Source organism: Dama dama, chromosome 18 (assembly GCF_033118175.1).
Source record: "Dama dama isolate Ldn47 chromosome 18, ASM3311817v1, whole genome shotgun sequence".
Lineage (NCBI taxonomy): Eukaryota > Metazoa > Chordata > Mammalia > Artiodactyla > Cervidae > Dama > Dama dama.
The window spans coordinates 27,290,653-27,314,302 of record NC_083698.1 but is presented as its reverse complement, the minus strand read 5'-3'; the positions used below and the strand labels follow the sequence as shown (position 1 = coordinate 27,314,302).

Sequence of the window (23,650 nt, the reverse complement as noted above, 5' to 3'; positions counted from 1 at the left end):
CCACTTCTCCTCCTGCCCTCAATCTGGATGGTATAACATCTTTGTTATAATCTTTTCCTAGAACAGGGCTTCATTAAACTTAAACTGAATACTAATTACCTGTGGAACTTATTAACGACATGGATACCCAGGCCCTATCCTCAGTGAACCTAATGAAATAGTTCCAAGACGAAGCAGCCAAATCTGCATTTTAAGTAAGTGACATGGTCAACTTGTGTTTCACATTCTCTTAGCACATTTTAAGAAATGTGGTCCTAAATTTTTGCACATGTAGCACTTTGCAGATTGTTGGATGGATGAGGGAATACATGCACTTATTAAAACTGTTGTGAGACTTAAAAGGGATATGTAGATAGTGTGCTAATTAAATACACTAAATGTTCATTGTTAGCTCTAATTATGATTTATATGTAAAAGCATAGACCCAGATGTTTGGAACTATTTTTTCTTCTCCACATTTATCATTGTTATTCTCATCAGTTTTACCCTTCAAGTCTAGTAAGTCAAAATTAACCAAATAATTACATAAATTATTATTTGACTCATTTTAATAATGCAATAAGTTAAACATTTAAGATACTATGGTAATGAATAAAGGAACAGGGCTGAATGAATCTAGTTTAAGGATTTGGGCAGGTTTTCTGGAGAAAGAAAAGTATTTTTTTAACTAGAACTTGATATGATGAATAGGAACAAGCCAGGTGAAAAAGTAGAGGAAGAGTCTGAAGTGGCAGGGACACTACAGGCAAAATCCATTTCTTAGTATAATTGCTTAGAGATGGACAAGAGAGGACGAAGGCCACAAGGAGACTGTTGCGTTAATCCATGTAAGGGATGACGGGGACCTGGACTAGGAGGCAGCAGTATTGTGAGTATAATGTGGAGAGATTCATAAACTGTATGGTTTTCAGTGATGTATTAGCAGAGGGCAGTGGGTGAGGAAATAAAGGTGTTGGGTTGATTTCTACATTTCTGGCATAAACCAATGAGTCCTTGTTCTTAACAATGTATAATCACCTGGAAGCTTTTGGAAAAAAAAAAAAAAATAACCCACACCTGGATCCCACTTCTAGATATTCTGTATTTGGGTGGGGCTCAGGCATAGATGGGCACTAATAGGAGCTACTTGTTTTCTGATAGTGCAGTATTTGCTATATTAAAACCTGGAACACACTGAGGAAAGTACAAAAGGTGTCCTTTACTGAATCAGGTAATATTTTCTTTACTTAGTTCTCAAGAAAATGATATTTTCTCATATGTTGAATATGGGTAGCCATTCCCTTCTTCAGGGATATATATATATGTATACACACACCATAAAATATATTAATATATTTGAAAAATATCCTTTAGAAAATAAAATTTTTTATTTAGTTAATAGGCACATAGGCCAGTTATGTTTATTGCCCCTCAGCTCCAAATTCATCCTTTTTTTTCTTCTACTCTGTGATAAAAGTGGGCCTGGTTGAACGCTGTAATAGAGAGTGTTGAGGGGACAATAGAGGAAAGAGTGGCCTTCTTCCAGGTTCAGGTGTACTCATTTAGTTGAACTCCTGAAGAGTGAATTGACTTTTTTTTTAGTGGTTTTCTAGCATCAAACAGCAAGTGGCACCTCCCCAACTTTCCTCCACACCAGCCACATCTTAGGTGGTTTCCAGCAGTAAGTCTGATGGCACTCATAAGGGCAGCTAGCAAGTGCTATGGATTCACCTGCTGTTTCCCAGTGAATCATCAGCAACCCTTTCTCACAGCCCTGCTACTTCCAGGTGACTTTCTATGAGTCCAGATAGAACCCAAACTGGCTTTCCAGTAAGTCAGTAACAACCTAAGCTGGTAGCTTCTCAGCTACCCTCTTTGGGTTGGAATAACCCAGCCAACTTTTCCAGAAGCCAGTGGAATTCAGCTGTACCCTCTGTAGTGAGATCTGAGTCCTGGCTTTGGGGAAGGATTCTTTCCCTCCAAGTTTGTCCTTTCCTTGAGTACTCTCCCTCAGTAGCACTTGAGTATCCCTTAGAGTCCACATACCCACCCCCTGACCTTTAACCAATTCCCTGTTCCTTCAGTCTTCTGTTGCTATTTCTTTATACTAAATTTTCCCACTTTCAAATACTGTGTAGTTTCTGTCTTCTGATTGGAAGGTAACTAATACTCTAGAGAACTAAGAAAAAACATTTTATCTGGTAGGCAAATTCAGTTTTTGCAAGTACAAAGAGTCCAGGAATTGAATAGACTTTTGGAAAAGACTTTAAATGAAGTTACTGAATCATTTTCTACTTCTGAATATGATCCCTTTGGTACATGAGAGTACTTCTGGGAATTACTGTGAACAATAACAGTGGGGCCAAGAAAGCATTCCTAATTCTCTCAGTACCTAGAGATAGCAAGGGCATACATGGAAGTTTTCTAGCTTTGGTCTTCTGTGTTGAAAATCTTGTTTGAGTTCTGCTTTATCTCTTAGTTCTTACATATGGGCCAGAGTTCTTTGTATCATTCCATGAGAATATTATGACATCTTTCCTTCTCTCCTGGTCCATCTCTGTGTAGGAAAGAGACTAATCTGTAGTTGGGAGAGACTGTTTCCCAAAACTCCATCTCCATGCCACTCCTGCCCAAAAACAAAGTCAGTGTTGAGGAACTTTGTTACATAAAGACATAAAGTCTTCGTCCCCTTCTGTCCTTTTCTGTTGTGAACTGTCTTCTTTCAAGTCCTTCACTTTACTTCCTGTAGTCTCTCTAGGTAAGTACATCTTTTGAAATCTCGTATTCACAGGCTATCTGTCATACTGTCTCCTGTTTATTTGTCAAACTGTCAGGTATTTCTTATATCTGTAGTATCTGCTCTAGATTATCTGCATTTAAATCTTCAGGTTAAAATTTCTTTGAATGGGATCAGTATACAATGTATTGGATTGGCAAAAAAAAGTTCCTTTGGGTTTTTCCATAACGTTGTACAGAAAAAAACCTGAACAAACTTTTTGGCCAACCCAATATAAAAATGTAGATTCCTGGATCCTATTCTAGAATTACTGAATCAGAATCCTGAGAGAGCCAGGATCCAGAATAATGGCTTTCTAATAATGTTTCTTCCATCCTAAAATGCTAGCCTCATTAATAATAGTTTACAGTGTCACCCCCAATAGATATTTGCATATCAGTGTGGTGCTTCTAGCTGTGAAAGCCATTTTCCACTGATTCTAGTACAGATTAGAACAGAGTACAAACCTGGGCATTTTATTATTAGGGACCTCGGAGCCTTTGCATGAAGATTGACTACAGACTCCTTTAGTGCTGGAGGCTTAAGTCCCTAGGCTCAAAGGGTTGTGAAGGGTGGGGTTCACACTGAACTGCTGAAAGCAATTTTAGGGTTGTTTATTTCCATTCCAGGCAACACAAATGTCTATAGAGCAGTGGAATAATGATGGAAGTTGCTGATACTGAGGAGATCCAGAAGCTGTAAGGCCACAGTGTTGATGGGCTTTCAATGGAAACAGAGAGTGTCCAGGATAGATAGGATGTGGAAATGAGTAGAGAATTCAGACACAGGGGTAAATCTGTTTAATCAAGTCTGTGTGGGGAAGTGGGTGTGGGACACAAAATGGACAGATACTTAGTGTTCCTCTAACTCCCACAACTCCTAGAAATGTCACAGTAATTGAGTAATGCTTTATCAAAAAGAAATTATTTAAAAATGTCCTGTAACTTCTGTACAAGTATTGTACTGTGGAGTCAAGTGGTTGCCAAATATAGCAGCACATCACAATTATCTCAAGTGCTAACTTAAAAATGTGGATTATTGGATCTCACTCCACTTTTTTCTTTCTTTTTATTTTTAATTGAAGGATAGTTACCATATTGTGTTGGTTTCTGCCATAAATCAACTTGGATCAGCCATGGATATACATATGTCCCCTCCCTCGTGAGCCTCCCTCCCACCACCCACCCCCTCCCAGCCCTCTAGGTTGTCACAGCACCCGGGGCCTTCCCATTATGGTGGCTTCTTATTTTGTTGCAGAGCATGGGCTCTGGAGCACGCGCGCTCTGTGCGCTTTAACAGTTGGAACAAATAGACTCAGTAGTTGCGACTCCCAGGCTCTAGAGCACCAGCTAGATAGTTGTGGCCCACGGGCTTAGTTGCTCCTTGGCCTGTGGGATCTTCCTGCTCAGGGGTCAAACCTCTGTCTCCTACATTGACAGGTGGATTCTTTACCACTGAACCACCAGGGAAGCCTGGAATATTTATTTTTATAAGCTCTCTGGATGATGATTATTCAGTTAGCTGGAAATGTAATGAATAAAGGAATGAGTTCAAGGAAATGGGTTAACGTGACTATTTGCAATCCTGGACTATTTAGCAACCTAAAATTATCCTTTATCTACCCATACATTAAACAATTCATTTGCTGCTCTGATTAGAGGAAAGATTCCCAATAAATCATTGACATTCTTTAATTATTAACATTTTCCTCTTTCTTTTGAGGTTTTTAATCCCTCATTCATTGAACCAGTCCATACTGAAGACTTTTTCTTCAAGTTTCTCTGTCATCTCATACCAATACTTTGCAGAGGAATGAAAGTGAGAGATGTTGGAAAAGCGAATTTGTTTTGACTAGTACTGTACAAGTAGCTGCGGAAATTTTTGTATCTTTCTTTTGAAATGGATTCTGTCTCTAAAAAGTTTGTCTCATTCTGCCTTGCTTTTCATTCCCCTTGTGCTACAGTTATTTCATAATAGTGGCACTAAATTAAAAGAATTCCCCCTTGTGACAAGTCATTCAGCTATTACTCAGTTCTTATCATCTCAGTGGAATTTTAACTGTTAGGAAGTATTGGTGCTAGTCTTATTCTGCCATTTACTGGTTATTTGACCTTGGCCAACAAACTTAACCTGTGTTAACATTATCATCATAAGAACAAAATGTTTGCCAACTTACCTGTTAATGCACAGGGCTGATTTTGTGTAATCCAAAATACACTGTGTTAACTGTGAAATAAAGTAAATATTAGTTGATGAGATTAAGAATAATGAGAATAATGGTTAGCAATTTTCAGCAGGAATCTCTGCTTTTGGGGGAAGTGAGTTCTGTTGTTGTTTTTTTCTTCTTTCTGCCCCATGTATCTTTTTTTTTTTTCTTTTCAAACTCAAACTAGAAGTTCTTTGATGGCTTCCCTGGTGACGCAGACAGTAAAGAATCTGACTGCAAGGCAGGAGACATGGGTTTTATCCCTGAGTTAGGAAGATCCCCTGGAAGAGGGCATGGCGACCCACTCTAGTATTCTTGCCTGGAGAATCCCCAGGGATGAAGGAGCCTGGTGGGCTGCAGTCTGTGGGGTCGAAAAGAATCAGACGTGACTGAGCGACTAAGCACGGCATATTAATGAATCAACTCTCAAAACTTTACACTCATCTTTACTATTGACTTACCTTGTTTCACTGAAGTTGTTTTTAATATGAAATTTCATACCCTGCAGCCACCCCTGCACCATCTGAAAGAGTGGTTAGTATTCAGAGGTGTCTGGTTTCACAGGATTCAACTGAGCAGATAAGCACAGCACAGCACCGAAGTTCTTTAAAGTTATATGTATACCATACAATTTCATGATAGAATTAGGCATGTTATTTAAATTATGTAAATTCTCACTCTCTTTCCTAAGTTATAAAAAACTCATAGGCACTCTTTCCAGTTGGTAATGACAAGAATGATGGTACTTGAGTAATTAAACTTCACAAAACACCTATATATTATCCTCCTGAAGATGTTCCTGGAAAGCTATTGGGCCACATCTAACAAAAATCTCTTCAGTCAGCATGTTAGACAATTCTGAGTTAGCATCACTCTTAGGACCATTTTGACCATCCTTATAACAACGGGAGTGATTTTCCTGAAGAAATTGAAGAGTGACCTGCTGCTTGTGACTGGACCTCTGATCTTCAATCTAGTTTCTCTGCATAGAACATACCAGAAATTGTCATCACCGCCTTCATCAGTGATGTGAAAAGCCCAAAGCATCTCACCCATGCTTACTTCAGAGAAGAAGAAACTTCTGAAGCTCAGGCACCAGGAAAACAAGATCCTCACAGAGGAGAAATAAGAGTTTACTGAGCAGTTCCAGGCTAATCAGAAGGCTGTGGACTCGAAAATTCTGCCAAAACAAAGGTGTTTCTCAGCTCCAGGGCTATCTCTGCTCTGCGTTTTGTCTCCCAAATGGAGTTTATTCTCACAAATTGGTGTTCTAAATTTCTTACAAAAACCTAATAAAATAACTGATACATTATACTGTAGTATCCAGCAGGTTCATTCATTTTTTACTTTACTGGAATAAGAAAGAAGTCTCAGGAAAGGAAGTTAGGTGGAATGCCTTTGTGACTAAGAGCTTAATAGTTTAAGGGAACATGTGAGAAATCTTTCAATCAACAGGACTTTCCATGGTTACCACTTGTGGAAAAGATGCTTCATCCTGTTTCTCTAAACAGATGCCCTGCTGTCCCCTCTGTATTATCGGTCCCAGGCACTTTGAGTTCAGAGAAGCCTTCCTGATAGATGTTCTCATCATTCCATGGAAATAAGCATTCCTGTGTGGGAGAAGATCATAAGTGATGTAAAATGTGAATAAGCAGCAGCATCCTTATTGTTGGGTGTATCTTCTGTGTTTAGCAATTCTCCATTTTTCATAAAAACTCAGAAAATATTTATGTAGAAGTTCACTGTGCTGACACACTTTTTCAGTTGAAATAAACAAGGGAAGAAAAGCAAGAGAGCTTGGATAATATAAAATACGTTTTTGGCTTTATTTTAATCCAAAATAAACCTGAAGGAACTTTAATGAATACCCACCCTTGGATTCCTTCATTCAATAAATATTAAATCAATTGTTTCCTGTATATTTTTCCATTTATCCATCTACCTGTCTTCTGAAGTAATTCATACTTATTTTGTAGTCTGTTACTTTAGGTATTATTCTTAGTTATATGGGACTGTACAATAAATTTCCTCCAAGTATAGCAGCTTATAAAAATAGACATTTATTATCTTCATTTCAGGGGTCTCGATGCAGTTTAGTGGGGGATCTCTGGTTCAGAGTCTCTCACAAGATTGTAATCCAGTGTCCCCTGGCCTGCAGTCATCTCAGGGTTCTCTAGGAGTAGGATTGGGAGCTCTCAAGCTCAGTCACGGCTCATGTGGCTGTTGGCTGGAAGTAACACTTTCTTGTCACACGGACTTCTCCATAAGTCACTCCCAACATGGCAGGTGACTTTCCTCAAAATGAGCAAGTATGTTAGTCACTCAGTCGTGTCTGACTCTTTGCTACTCCATAGACTGTAGCCCTCCAGTCTCCTCTGTTCATGGAATTCCCCATGAATATTGGAGTGGGTTGCCATTTCCTACTCCAGGAAAAGCGAGCAAGGGAGAGAGCAAGAGAAAAAGAGAAAGACAGAAGCCAGAGTCTTCTGTAACTTGTTTTTGGAAACAACACCGTGTCATTTTTACTTTATTCAATTTGTAAGAGGTGATACTAGGTCCAGCCCAGGTTCACGAGAAGAGAATTATACAAGGGAATGAATAGCAGAAGTAGGGATCACTGGGAGCCACCACAGTGCTGTCCCAAGGATGCACAATGTGGTTCCTTGCCTTAAGGCATTTGACAGCTGTAGAAAGTAAACATTTGCAAAAGAGTAACTTACAAGGCAGTGAGTAGATCATAGAGTTAGTGGATAGTAGAGATGTTCTTAGGAGGAAGTCTGTTTGAGGCAGTCAGGGAAGTTATGGTATAACAGGCTTCATATTTTGGCCTGGTTGTGTGGATAGACATTGGTTGTGTCCACAGAAAGAGAAAACATCCTTGAGGTTTCAGAATAAGCAGTTGCAAAAGTTGGAAGACTCTTTGGGATTTAAAGTGACTAATTATATTCTCTCTAGGATTAAGTTTAAATGCCTTACTGGTTTGTGTGTGTGTGTGTGTGTGTATTAGTATATATGTGTGTGTGTGTATGGATAGATAGTTAGAAAGATAATCTCCATGGCTCTTCCACTAGTACCTCTGAATATGTGTCCTATGATCTGATCATGCACTGTTTCAAGTGAGCCCTGGTTTCCTCATTTATATGCACTTCTAGAGAGTATTCTCTTTAGGCTCTCTTATTCTCCATAATTTGCTTTGCTAATATCAATAAGCACCTATATCATTAAGCACTATTTTCTAAAATGTTTCCTGCTGAAGAAGTAAGAGGAAGCCATGTCCTAACTCTCTCAGCAAGACTTGCCTCTCTTCCCTCGGGGATATTCCACCTCCATGCTCACCTTATCAAGACATATTGTTTTGTACTTGCTCATTGCCCTTTTTACAAGGTAGCTCTTCCAGGATAAGAACTATGCTTTAATTTCTATTTATGACTGATGTAGTGCCTACTGTTTAATAGGAGCTCTTTTTGTCACTAAAAGAAAAAACTTAATCCAATTAATGAGATAAACCAATTGGAATAGAGGGGCTGGCCTAGGGAGACATGATATTGTTGAAAATAACCATTGACAGAAGTAGTAAAGTCAGGTAAGAGACTCTCCCTCTCTCTCTCCCTGTATCCCTCTTTTTTTCCTCTCTTCCCTTCCCTCCCTCCCTCACTTTCTCTCTCTCTTCTTGGTGGTAACTTAGATGTGCCCTTGACTGAGATAAGTGGTTTTCTGCTCGTATAAGTAAGTAAATGTTGCTCAGTTGTGTCCCGACTCTTTGCGACCCCATGGACTGTAGCCTACCAGGTTTCTCTGTCCATGGGATTCTCCAGGCAAAAATACTGGAGTGGGTTGCCATTTCCTTCTCATATATTATACGGTAAAAGAGAGATGTTTTGGTTTAATGGAGCATTTCCCAAAATGTATTTTATCGATATAAGCTAATACTAAACTAACAAACAAAAGATGCTACAGGAAATGATGTTGAGTTAAATAAACAAAATTTTTGCTACTGTTTTTAATTACAGGATTTCGCAAAACCTGTAATGTATGCATGGTTTATCTATGGAGGCACATTTAGTATGGGAGATTGCTCAAATATATACACTAAGAAACTGTTTTTTACAAAAGTATCTCTTGGAGCCCACTAAGGAACTGTTTTTACAAAAGTAATTCTTCGAAAAATTCTGGTTTAGTGTATTTTACCCTTAACAGAGGCCTAAATCCTACTATCCTGTGTGTTTTACTTGCTTCTGGTATGACATTCAGCACCTAACCAAGCTTTACTCTACTTTCCAGCCTGTAAATGAAAATAAAACCTGACCTTCCCCAACCTCTGAGGGAATATTGTAAAACTGAATAAAATATATACAGCAAAATATGAAAAGCAGATGTTACCCTTGCTCTCTATTGGATCTTCAATAGTAACATGCCACAGAGCAACATTTCCTAGCGCTACTTTTTAAATCACTTGAAAAAAAAAAATCAGATTCTAAATTATACTAAAACTCCTGCAGTGCATTTAAAAGGAACTTTAGCGAAGTAAGAGACAGAGATGTATACTTGCGCGTAGCTATGAGAGAGAAGGACCAGAGGAGAGAAGTTCCACCTTTTTTTTGTTGTTGTTGTTAGTTCTTGCTGTGTCTTTCAAAGATTGTGTGAGGACTGAAGAGAGGGGTCACCTGGAGTAAATTTATTCTACTGAAAGGAGAGTGCTTCTTTCCAGAACCTATTCAAGTCCTGCTGAGATACTTTCTCTAAAGAGACTACTTTTTAAATACAAGTTGTCTATTCATTGATGAACTGACTGAAGTATCAGTTGGCTTGAATAGAAGTCAACCAGTGCTAAATCTCAGATAACAAGAAGCAAAAGCTGAATTTAAAGTGTAAGTTTAGAGGTAAAAGTGTAATTTGTATTGGTACTATGTTTGGCAGTGTTGGAACTTGCTTCTAATTCCTCAGCCCCCAGAGGAAGACTGTGGAGCAATTTCATGAACTTGCTTTGGTCCTAATTTGAGGGATTTGTTGACCGCCAGAATTGAGTCCGGTTGTACCTCTGCTTGTGATTGTGGCCCCCATTTCTTCATCTCTAAATATGAAATTCTGCTGCCTTTGCAGAGTTGTTGTGAGAACTAAATGAGGTAATATAGATTCAACCAAAGGCCCTTAGCATCCACTCAATACATGGTAGCCTTGAGTTTTCCTTGATTCACAGGGTTCATCAGATAACACATTTCAGTCCTGATCTTGGGGCAGCTCTGAAATCTATCATAACTGCCCTTTGACAATAGAAAGATGTAATTCTTAGAGGTTTTCCCAGTGATTTATGTAGCAACTCTTTCTTGATTAGTTCATTTATATTTTATATAAATACTTAAGATTCTTACTTCATATACTTATTATTCAAGTATGAATTTTATTTTCGTTTTACTCTACTACGTGTAACAGAAAAACTATTCTGTTTTTAATACATATGTGCTATATGTAATTAGCTGTTATGGTTATTGTCCAGTTAAGGTATTAGTAAACTGTGCTCTTGTAATAGACAAGGTCATATGCTTTAGATGAGATAGTGTCTCTGATATCAGCTTCTATAACTTCGCCAGTTATTCACTGAGAGGGAGCATCTGTGGATGCTGGATTTTGATTGTTTATCCTTGCCTTGAAGGCCAAGTGTGTCCAGCAATTATGTTTACATGGTGGTAAATATGTAGCATCGAGGGGTAAATGGGGAGATGGAAGTATTATAGAGACACTAGTTTTGAGGTGTCAAATCAGGGTGCTTTAGTTTTCAGTCAGTTCCCGTTCCTAGGAATCCAGTTCTCCAAATCACTGAATCAATAGCATGCCTGGCTTTATGGGAGAAAGCATAGCCCTCTTAAAATCAGGGTTATATTGGCATAGAATTTTAAAGTGGGAATTTTTTTAATAGTCTGAAAGTAAAGACTTCTGATTGTTGAGAATGCCTGATTTGCTTGAGAAGGAAATGATTTTTTCAGAACCTTCTGAAGCAGATATTCAGCTTGGAGAGGATCAGGCAATTTATATGATGGGACTACAGACTGGGAGAAGAAAGTTGCAATGCAAGGAAATGTTTTGACACATAGGAAGAGGAAAGCTCATGTGGATATAGAGAGATATAGCCTGGGAATGAGATGAAGAGAAGAACCAAAGATTGGGCCCTAGTATTCTGATTCTCCCCTTAAGAGTGAATCCCAGAGAAGGTGTTAGCAACAACCAAGTGAGTTTGAGGATGCCAGAGACCAGAGGATCTGATGTCCTGCTTTTCTGGACATAGCCTAGGACAGTGGAAAATTTTGCAAAGAGGTCCCATGCATATGAAATACCAGGAGTATTTACATAGTAGTAATTGAGGACGTATCATATAGGGTGGGCCTGAGTGAAGGTTCACTTTGAAATGGTGTGGAGAAAACAAATAAAAAGCCCTAGGTCCCCAAGACCATCTATATGTGCTATATATTCTGGTAATCAGCAGGAAGATGACTGTAGCCATATAAAGCAGGGAATATAGGATTTCTTTGTAACTGGAGGCTACAACCAAGTCCATGTGCATTTGCAGTGGTAACAGGATGCACGCCAAAGACCAAGCTGGACAGCACAAGTCAGAAGTATACTCGGTGGCCACGTGGTTACAACGCTATAGAAGCAGCGACAACCAGAGGGCAGCTCAGAGACCAAGCAGGATGTGATATACCACCTGGAGGCTTGGATGCTCCACCTCCACTTGTGCAGACATGTCACCTTCATTCTGCAACCAGATACTATATTTGGAAGGAGAATGGAAAGAATTTAAACCATGAGAGAATCTTAAATACAAGATAAAAATATATATTCTGACTTCTGTGATAAGGGATGTCTAGAATAGATAGAACACATAATGCTTGTAAAACTAATATGCATTTTTGATATTCGAATGTATGTTTATTAAATTCATATCTGTCTAGTAGGCAAGAGAGCTGTGAAGCTGAGTAAGATCTTTTAGGATACAATTCATTTATCTGGGAATAAAAATCTTAAAATATGGAAAGTTAACTAAAAATGATTAGGATAGTTTGTAACTGATTTGTTTTGTTTCCTCCTTGAAAGTTTAAAATTATCCTCTGTGTGTCAGGGTAGCTGAGGCCTGAGTTTTTCAAAGGAGATTATTGTCTCTATAGGCTGCATGTGAGCTTGTGGGAATCATAGTGAGAAAATTCTGATGCCAACATTATAGTCTGTGGAAACACTCTAAGAACTTCATTTGTGGAATCTCGTATAGCTCATATCTGCTCAGTCTTGAAGCCTTTTTCATATTGCTTATTCATGGAGGCCTTTTCCTTATCATCTTCATGGCAATGGTGGACTCTTCTCTAATCAACCTTCTCTAGCCATAGTCTCCTGAGTGGTTATAGAGGAAAAGCCAAGGGTGATTGTAAGTGTAATGCATGGATGGTCACAGGACTGAATTTAGGAGGAGTCAATAATTGAGTTCTAGTTAGACACAGAGGGTCTGGAATATAACATGCTTAGGTAGGTAGGGAAGGTGAAGTCCAGAAAGCTGTTATTAGACTTGAAGAAGTAGCCAAGCATGAGGGAGGCCTGTTCTTTAGTATGTCCAACTCCAGGTAAGAGGTTTTGATTTTGACTTAATTTAAGCAAAAGCCTGGGGGAGACAGTAAACCCCAATATGCTTCTTTCTCACTTCTAGAAATAGAATAAGTAAGGATGGGCCTGCGAGAAAAAAAAAAAAAAAATACCAGAAATGAGGCATAAAGAAGGGAGTACTAAGATCATGTCATCCAGTCCCATCACTTCATGGCAAATAGATGGGGAAACAATGGAAACAGTGACAGACTTTATTTTCTTGGGCTCCAAAATCACTGCGGATGGTGAGTACACTCATGAAATTAAACGACACTTGCTCCTTGTAAGAAAATCTCTGACAAACGTAGACAGCATATTAAAAAGCAGCAACTTTACTTTGCCCACAAAGGTCCGTATAGTCAAAGCTATGGTTTTTCCAGTAGTCATGTATGGATGTGAGAGTTGGACCATAAAGAAAGCTGAGCACCAAAGAATTGATGCTTTTGAACTGTGGTGTTGGAGAAGACTCTTGAGAGTCCCTTGGACTGCAAGGAGATCCAAGCAGTCCATCCTAAAGGAGATCAGTCCTGGGTGTTCATTGGCACAACTGATGCTGAAGCTCTAGTAGTTTGGCCATCTGATGGGAAGAGTCGACTTATTAGGAAAGATCCTCATGCTGGGAAAGATTGAAGGCAGGAGAAGGGGATGACAGAGGACGAGATGGTTGAATGGTATCACCGACCCAATGGACATGAGTTTGAGCAAGCTCCAGGAGATGGTGAAGGACAGGGAAACTGGGTACGCTGCATGCAGTCCATGGGGTCACAAAGAGTTGAAAACGATTGACTGCAGCTGAATAAATGAACCCTGTGGCATGGTGAATGGTTTCTGTTTTTTTTTTTTTTTCCTCAAACAAGGCATGTCTAGAGCCATGAATGGTAAGATAGACCTCTTTACCTTTCAGGACCAACGTAATCCACTGGGCAGATAAATCTGTATGATTGTTATCCTTAGGTACCCTGGTTGTTGACTGGTTCTTGCCTTATATTTATTCCCAATACTGATTAATAGGGTTCCACTTGTTTGCTGTGCCTGGAGACTCTCATTGATAACTATCCATGCCAGCTGCCTTGTGCCAGGATTCTATTTCGTTCTTACTGTAACTCTCCCCAGTACCTTTATCCTGGCCCTCAAAGTGGTTTGTTCTGGGTATTGATAGTGGTGATGGTGGCATGCCGTTACCTAATGCTTTCAAACTCATAGTGGTTACAACATTCACATGCGATTTTTACATTAGAGAAATGGAAAACAACACCACTATATAAATTTGTTAGTTGTATATGTGATGTTAACAGACATCAATAATAGTAAGATTTTTAAATAGTATTCTGTAATAGTTCATAAAAAGCTAAATATTCAAGAAGTATATATATTAGGGTCACTGAGTAAGTCAATGACTGAACAGTGATTAGTTCAAACTCTTAACTTTTCAGACTTTTAAGGCATCTCTTTATGTTTCTCAGAATGACACTTTTCTTCAAAAATAAGTCTCTCTTGGCTGCTTCTAATCCTCTTTCCTAATTGTGAAAGAAAACCAAACAGGAAGTTACTACTTCTCTTTGTGCCAACTCTCTCAGACCACACAGAAGCAAAAGCTAGATGATTTGGCAGCGCTCTCAGACCTGAGGAAAATTTGGCATAGGCAATAGTATGAGTGAAAGGGAAGTTGACTGTGGTGTCACTAGGCCACAGTGGAGTGGTTGCAGGCAGTGCTGGTGAACTGCCTACACCCTGGGTGGGAGCAGCTGGGCTGGGAATTTGACCCGTCGAGGGAAGAGAGAACATGTTGGTCCACTTGATGTCAGGATAAAATGGAAGTTGGCATTTTAGGGAGTTATTGAAACTACGAAGATTGCTTGTGGATGAGGAAGGAGTAGTGTAGGCAGAATGCTTGTGATCTATTCTAGGTTGCTTTAAATACTTGATACTACTACTTTCTAGGATTGAGGCCACGTAAGGTAATGCTATCTGAATATTTTGTTGGGATCAAGTCCTAACTTAGAAAAAACACCAGAACATTAAAAAAAATAGAATTAGATGCAAAGATACTTTCTTGAATAAGTTTGTTTATATTATGGTTAACTTTGGAGAAATTAGATTTATCTATTTAAAAATTACTTTAAAGCACTTTCATATGCTGGGTGAGATAGATCCTATAATGGCATAGCATTATTGTTATGGTCATTAGAAGTAAGTGCAATATAAAGCAAAAAATGTACAACCCTACATATTCTGTGAAATAGGAATAATAATAACAGTTAATTTTCATTGAACGCTCACTCTGATCCAGGCACAGTGTGTGGTGCTTTAAGTTTAAAGTTCAAAACAAAATCAGAGCAAGGCGCTGTTTGTATTGTGGCTTGCAGAGGAGAAACTCGAGGCATAGAGAAGCTAAGACGACTTGTTCACAGTCACGCATATACAGGCATACCTCATTTTATTGCACTACAGTTCATTGATACTGCTCTTATTACAAATAGATTCATGGCAGCCCTGCATTAGGCAAATACATAGCGACATTTTTTCCAACAGCATTTGCTCACATCATGTTTGTGTCACATTTTAGTAATTCTCCTAAGATTTCAAACTTTTTCATTATTATTATATTTGTTATGGTGAGCTGTGATCAGTAATCTTTTATGATACTATCACAAAAAGATTACCAATCGCCCAGATAATGGTTAGTATTTTTTAGCAATAATGTATTTTTAATTAAGGTAAAACTAATGCATAATGTTATTACACACTTCATAGACTATAATATAGAGTAGACATAACTTTTTTGAAACAAAACAAAATTTGTGTGACTTGTTCTAATGCAGTACTCTCCTTAATGCCTTGGTATGGAACCAAAGCCTCAGTATCTCCAGGTATGCCCATAGTAGGTATCAGATCTGGGATTCAGATCTATGTGTGACTCTACTGTCAATCTTTTTATAATTGGAGGATACTGTGTTAGTTTCTGCCATACATCAACATCAGTCAGTCACAGGTATACATAGGTGCCCTCCCTCTTGAACCTCCCTCCTTCCTCCTAGCACACCCCACCCCTCTAGGTTGCCACGGAGCACAGGGTGTGAGCTCCCTGTGTCACACAGAAAATTACCAGTGGCTATCTGTTTTACATATGGTAGTGTATATGCTTCAATGTTACTGTTTCAATTTGTCCCTCCCTGTTTCTCTCATGTGTCCACTAGTCTGGTCTCTATGACTTCGTCTCCACTGCTGCCCTACAAAAAGGTTTATCAGTACCATCTATCCACATTCCATGTGTATGTGTTAATATACAATATTTGATTGTCTCTTTATGACTTACTTCACTTTGTATGATAGGTTCTAGGTTCATCCACCTCATTAGAACTGACTCAAATGTGTTCCTTTTTATGGCTGAGTACAAAAAAAGATCTTCACGACCCAGATAACCACGATGGTGTGATCACTCACCTAGAGCCAGACATGCTGGAATGTGAAGTCAAGTGGGCCTTGATGCATAGGAAGCATCACTATGAACAAAGCTAGTGGAGGTGATGGAATTCCAGCTGAGCTATTTCAAATCCGGAAAGATGATGCTGTGAAAGTGCTGCACTCAACATGCCAGCAAATTTGGAAAACTCAGCAGTGGCCACAGGACCGGAAAAGGTCAGTTTTCATTTCAATCCCAGAGAAAGGCAATCCCAAAGAATGCTCAAACTACCGCACAATTACACTCATCTTACACCCTAGTAAAGTAATGCTCAAAATTCTCCAAGCCAGGCTTCAGCAATATGTGAACCGTGAACTTCCAGATGTTCAAGCTGGTTTTAGAAAAGGCAGAGGAACCAGAGATAAAGTTGCCAACATCCACTGGATCATCAAAAAAGCAAGAGAGCTCCAGGAAAACATCTACTTCCGCATTATTGACTATGCCAAAGCCTTTGACTGTGTGGATCACAATAAACTGTGGAAAATTCTGAAAGATGGGGATACCAGACCGCCTGACCTGCCTCTTGAGAAACCTGTATGCAGGTCAGGAGGCAACAATTAGAACTGGACATGGAACAACACACTGGTTCCAAATAGGAAAAGGAGTACGTCAAGGCTGTATATTGTCACCCTGCTTATTTAACTTATATGCAGAGTACCTCATGAGAAACGCTGGGCTGGAGAAAGCACAAGCTGGAATCAAGATTGCTGGTAGAAATATCAATAACCTCAGATATGCAAATGACACCATCCTTATGGCAGAGAGTGAAGAAGAGCTAAAAAGCCTCTTGATGAAAGTGAAAGAAAAGAGTGAAAAAGTTGGCTTAAAGCTCCACATTCAGAAAACTAAGATCACGGCATCTGGTCCCATCACTTCATAGGAAATAGACGGGGAAATAGTGGAAACAGTGGCTGACTGTTTATTTTGGGGGCTCCAAAATTACTGCAGATGGTGATTTCAGCCATGGAATTAAAAGACGCTTACTCCTTGGAAGGAAAGTTATGACCAACCTAGACAGCATATTAAAAAGCAGAGACATTACTTTGCCAACAAAGGTCCGTCTAATCAAGGCTATGGTTGTTCCAGTGGTCGTGTATGGATGTGAGAATTGGACTATAAAGAAAGCTGAGCACCGAAGAATTGATGCATTTGAACTGTGGTGTTGGATAAGACTCTTGAGCATCCCTTGGACTGCAAGGAGATCCAACCAGTCCATCCTAAAGGAGATCAGTCCTGGGTGTTCATTGGAAGGACTGATGCTGAAGCTGAAACTCCAGTACTTTGGCCACCTGATGCAAAGAGCTGACTCATTTGAAAAGACCCTGATGCTGGGAAGGATTGTGGGCAGGAGGAGAAGGGGATGACAGAGGATGAGATTGGTTGGATGGCATCACTGACTTGATGAACATGGGTCTGGGTGGACTCTAGGAGTTGGTGATGAACAGGGGGAGGCCTGGTGTGCTGAGGTTCATGGGGTCACAGAGAGCCGGACACGACTGAGTGACTGAACTGAACTGAACTGAATATTTCATTGTATGTATGTACAACAACTTCTTTATCCATTCATAGTCGATGGGCATCTAAGTAGCTTCCATGTCTGAGCAACTGTAAATAGTGCTGCAGTGAACATTATGGTACAAGTGTCTTTTTCAATTCTAGTTTCCTCAGGGTATATGATCATTAGTGGGATTGTTGGGTCATATGGTAGTTTTGGAGAAGGCAGTGGCACCCCCACTCCAGTACTCTTGCCTGGAAAATCCCACGGACGGAGGAGCCTGGTAGGCTGCAGTCCATGGGGTCGCGAAGAGTCAGACACGACTGAGCGACTTCACTTTCATGCATTGGAGAAGGAAATGGCAACCCACTCCAGTGTTCTTGCCTGGAGAATCCCCAGGACGGTGGAGACTGGTGGGCTGCTGTCTATGGGGTCACACAAAGTCAGACACGACTGAAGAGACTTAGCAGCAGCAGCAGCATGGTAGTTTTATTCCTAATTTTTTAAAGAAATCTCTATACTGTTCTCCATAGTAGCTGTATCAATATACATTCCCACCAATAATGCAAGAAGGTTCCCATTTCTTCACACTCTCTCCAACATTTATTGTTCATAAATTTTTTTGATAATGGCCATTCTGACCAGTGTGTGGTGATACCTCATTGTGGTTTTGATTTGCATTTCTCTAATAATAAGCAATGTTGAGTATATTTTCATGTTTCTTAGCCATCTGTATATCTTTGGAGAAATTTCTGCTTAGGTCTTCTGCCTACTTTTTGACCAGGTTGTTTGCTTTTCTGATATTGACCTGCATGAGCTACTTGTATTTTTGGAGATTCTACTGCCAATCATTTTAACTAGGATTCTCAGTTGCTAGTCTAGTCCTCTTCAAAACTGTTGCCCGAATGCAAATTAGAACAACAATGTAAATCACTACATACTTGCTGAAATGACTAAAATTTAAAAAGACTGACATATGGTGCAACTGAAATTCTTATATACCGCTGGTATAGTATAGAAGGGTACAAACTATTTGGAGAACAGTTTGAGTGTTGCAGGTATAGTTTGCATACACTTACGTAACCCTATAATTAATTTCTTAGGTATTTACCAAGAGAAATGAAAATCTACCTATATTTAATGTTAATATCAACTTTATTTATAGTATTCAAAAACTGAAAATAATCCAAATGTCTATTAACTTGTGAATGGATAGACTATTTGTGATAATACATAAGTAAGTAAGTGAAGTCGCTCAGTCGTGTCTGACTCTTTGCGGCCCCATGGACTGTAGCCCTCAGGCTCCTCAGTCCATGGGAATTTCCAGGCATGAATACTGGAGTGGGTTGCTATTTCCTTCTCCAGGGGAATCTTCCCGACCCAGGGATCGAACCTGGGTCTCCCGCATTGTAGGCAGATGCATTACAGTCTGAGCTACCAAGGGGAATATTAATCAGCAATAAAAAGGAATAGACTATTGATATTTGCAACTATATGGGTAAGTCTTAAAAGTGTAATAGTGAGAAAAAGACAGACAAAAAAATTGCACATAGTGTATGATTTCATGTATGTGAAGTTCTAGAATAGGCAGAACTAATCCGAGGTGATATAAAGTGGTTAACTAGGACTGAGAAAGTAGAATTAACTTAATAGGGATACCAGCGAAATTTTGAATAATACAAATTTCTTTATCTTCATTGTGGTGGTGGTCACACAGGTTTATGGATTTGTCAAAACTTATTGAACAGTGCACTTAAAATGAGTGTATCATATTTTATATAAATTATCTCAGAATAAAATTGATTTTAAAATATCTCTATTAAAAGTCTCTATTGCCTAGGGATTCCGAGACTATTTCTTTGAACTTCCTGCCCATTCCAACATGTTTATGTGAGTATGTATATACGTAGAGTAGTTTGCATCAATTTATTTATGAGATTGTGTACCAACTTGCTTATAGACTAGATCACTTCACAAAATTGAATTCTATGTATTTTTCTGTTTTTTTCTTATATTTGTCTGTTTATTCTTCTTTTGCTGACTGAATCAATTATAACGCCTTTTATTAATTTGATTATGTAAAAAACTGTATATACCCTGCGATAATTTTCAAAATACAGTGCATAGTGTCAAATATTCAGGCTTAAGTAAAATGAAAATTTCAATTAACTAATAATATTTATTAATTTTCTATTAACCAAAAAAGCCTCTTAAATTAGCACCTCACATATGTGAAACAATGGAAAAGAAGTCTTTAATGGTGACTTTAAAATGATAACTCCTAAATTATCATCTAATCATCTCACATAGATTGACTGTAGTTTTTTCAAGTTTTCCTTACAATTGAAAGTCAGCATGCTATCTTAGGGAGAATTTAATTGTTGAAGTCAGGTACATGGCTTGAATTTGAATCTGAGTTTCACTCCTTACCTGCTGGGTGACAATGGGCAACTAACTGCATAGGTTTTTTGATCATCAATTTACATATCTGGAAAAAACAGAAATAATCTTATGGGATTATGACAGATAGGAAAACTGTATGGCATATAATTGCTGCTTATATCTAATATGCCTGATTGCTATTACTTATTATATTAAATGTAGTATAATAAAAAGAATGCTAGTTTTAAAGTTGATTCCAACTTTAATTGGATAAACTTCAGATTCCTGAAGTTTAATTCCCTAAACTTAATTCACCAGCTTGGTGCCTGAGACAATCAGAAGATTGTCTAAAAAGACAATGATCTAGAAGATAAAAATGGTTATAATAGCAACTACATTGGTTTGTTATGATGTTCAAATGAAAATTTATAAATTGAGGCATATAGAATACCTGGTACAGAATAGAACTCCATAAATGTTATTTGTTTTGAAACCCAACTTTTATTGAAATTCTCCCATAAAATGAGTAATAACTCAACTAAATAAATATTAATGGTAGTACTCCATTCATGAGGTGTACCTAAAGATAGGTATTGCATAACCTTAGCTTAAGAGAAAAGAAAGACTGAGATCATAGGCCGAACCTTTTTCATTTTATCCAGATGTTTGACATTTTAAAGATACAGCTAAACAAATGGCCAGATAATGCAGAAGGTACTTTATGATCCTGCATTTCAGTTTCTTGTTTCTGTTTTTTGTTAGATTTCTATGCAAGTCTAGAAGGTGGGAAACAGAAGGCAATGCAACCAAGAATATTACACTACTGATCTTTTTTTTTTTGATAGTGCAACTGTTTCATCATGCCTTGTTATTAAGCAGAGGAATTAAGCAGATGTCCAAATAGACTTGAAGCTCCAGGGACTCCAGCTCTGTAAAATTATTCACAATACAAATTAAAGTGAGTTTTTTTCATGATGAAAATAATGTTATGAATTATTCTTCTACAGAGAGTGTCTATTTCCAATTGGATATTCAAAATCAGAGATAATAAATAACATATAAACACATATCATACTTAAACAAATACATCTTTTTTGAAAACAAGAAAGTAAAACTCTTAAGAAAATAAAGCATAATAATTAAGCCATATATTCTTTAAAAAATGAGCATAGAAATATTCACACATTGTCTTGTGAAAGTGTTGATAGCAGCATATCTTCCAAATTTTGAATTAGAAGATAATGTACAGATGTGTCATGGCACAAAGCCAAAGAGATCCAACAAGAGATCTACTTTTCTATGTTAACTCTACCTGTCTACCTGCAGGTATAATTATTCTGATTTTAGAGTCAGTATATTGTTGGATGTCAAGATGTGTTGGCAATGTCATTATTTTTAGTTAAATAGATGCGTTCATGTGAGATCTTTTAATTTCCAAGAACTTATTTTTCATATTTAACTAAAGAATTATCTTGCATAATTTAAAATCTTGCCTGAAAAATTGTTTATTTCATATAAAATGATAGAAATGTAACCATTGGTATTTAAAATAATATAGTTTGATTCATTCAAATGTAGCTTAAATAAGAAATTAAACCTCACATATAGTTATCTTCTAAATAAGTTACAAAAATAATAGCTTCCCTCATCATACTTGTTACTACCATCTCATTCTTTTTGCATTCAAAAAGGACAAACCATAGCATTATATAGAGGGCATTTTCTACTTTGTGTATGTACAAGTTCCATAATAAAACAGTTGTAATGGGCTTGTAAGACATAAACAGAAATAAATTAATCAGAACAAAGTAACTGAATAATGACAAAAGAACACTAGCTAAATAAGAATTATCTGTGAGGAGCAGAATTATAAATGTATTATGGAGATAACCCTTTGTTTTATAAATCTATGTTGACTTCTGTAAGTTTTAGAACTACTTTTCACATAAATATCCTTTGGGCTATAGTGTGACTTTTGAAAGAAGTTACTTGCCTGGGATTGCATGGTTTTAATATGCTAAAGTTTTTTATTGAAACAAAAACATTCTGACTTTGTATTTACTGATCTTTTTTCTGTATTGTATATAACCAAAAGCACACAGAACTGAGATTACTTAACCAAAGGATTATTCAACTTTTGAAATAATTTTGAAAATTTATGTTTTTCAAGTAATTTGGGTGGGGGATTAGGTTCAGATTTACTGTCTAGCCAGCAGTTTATTGCTTATACTCATAAATATTCATATTTAACAAACCTACATTTCATATATTTATGCCTTAAATGAGAATACCTCATCTTTGAGTCACTGTTAATAACTGAAAAATGGAGCTATATCAGTAATACCATTTCATTTTATTTATTTATTTTTTTTACCATTTCATTTTAATGGTAAATTTTTACGAACTAAAATACCCAATTATTTTCTAGGTTAAAAAAAGGAACTTTTAATAGTATTTGAAAGAAAAAAAACCTCAATGAACTGTGAATAATTCATATATAATTTAATTACCCTGATTTCTGACTAATTCCACAAGAAGTTAGAATATAGGCATAACAGACAGTCATTACATTTCTGCCTACCTGGTATCCATATCCCTTTCTTTTGGTGTAACAACATCTTGACTTTATTTTGGGGAGCCACATGTCCCTACTTTTAGTCTAAGCTCTAGGTATTATTAGGAATGAAGAGCTGTTTCTCATTTGGGGTTTGCTAATGAAGAATTGATGCTTTTGAACTGTGTTGTTGGAGAAGACTCTTGAGAGTCCCTTGGACTGCAAGGAGATCCAAGCAGTCCATCCTAAAGGAGATCAGTCCTGGGGGTTCATTGGAAGGACTGATGCTGAAGCTGAAACTCCAATACTTTGGCCACCTCATGCGAAGAGTTGACTCATTGGAAAAGACCCCGATGCTGGGAGGGATCGGGGGCAGAAGGAGAAGGGGATGACAGAGGATGAGATGGCTGAATGGCATCACCGACTTGATGGGCATGAGTTTGAGTAAACTCCGGGAGTTGGTGATGGACTGGGAGGCCTGGCGTGCTGCGATTCATGGGGTCGCAAAGAGTTAGACACGACTGAGCGACTGAACTGAACTGAACTGAAGGATGAATGAAGCACAAGCTGGAATCAGGATTGCCAGGAGAAATATCAATAACCTCAGATATGCAGATGACACCACCCTTATGGCAAAAAGCAAAGAGGAAGCCTCTTGGTGCAGGTGAAAAAGGAGAGTGAAAAAGCTGGCTTAAAACCAAGATTCAGAAAACTAAGATCATGGCATCCGTTCCTATCACTTTATGGCAAATAGGTGGGGAAACAATGGAAACACTGAGATTATTTTCTTGGGCTCCAAAATCACTGAAGATGGTGACTGTAGCCATGAAATTAAAAGACACTTGCTCCTTGGAAGAAAAGCTCTGACAAACCCAGACAGCATATTAAAAAGCAGAGACATTACTTTGCCCACAAATGTCCCGTATAGTTAAAGATACGTTTTTTCCAGTAGTCATGTATGGATATGAGAGGTGGACCATAAAGAAAGCTGAGTGCCAAAGAATTGATGCTTTTGAACTGTGGTGTTGGAGAAGACTCTTGAGAGTGTCTTGAACTGCAAGAAAATCAAACCAGTCAATCCTAAAGGAAATCAGCCCTGAATATTCACTGGAACAACTGATGCTGAAGCTCCAGTAGTTTGACCACCTGGTGCTAAGAGCCGACTCAGT

The 23,650-nt window shown here is 38.1% G+C and overlaps 1 pseudogene; it reads left to right on the top strand.

Moving 5' to 3' along the window:
- Positions 1–834: 834 nt before the first annotated feature.
- On the top strand, positions 835–6,235 carry LOC133073011 (large ribosomal subunit protein eL6-like; annotated as a pseudogene).
- The last annotated feature ends 17,415 nt before the right edge of the window (positions 6,236–23,650 follow it).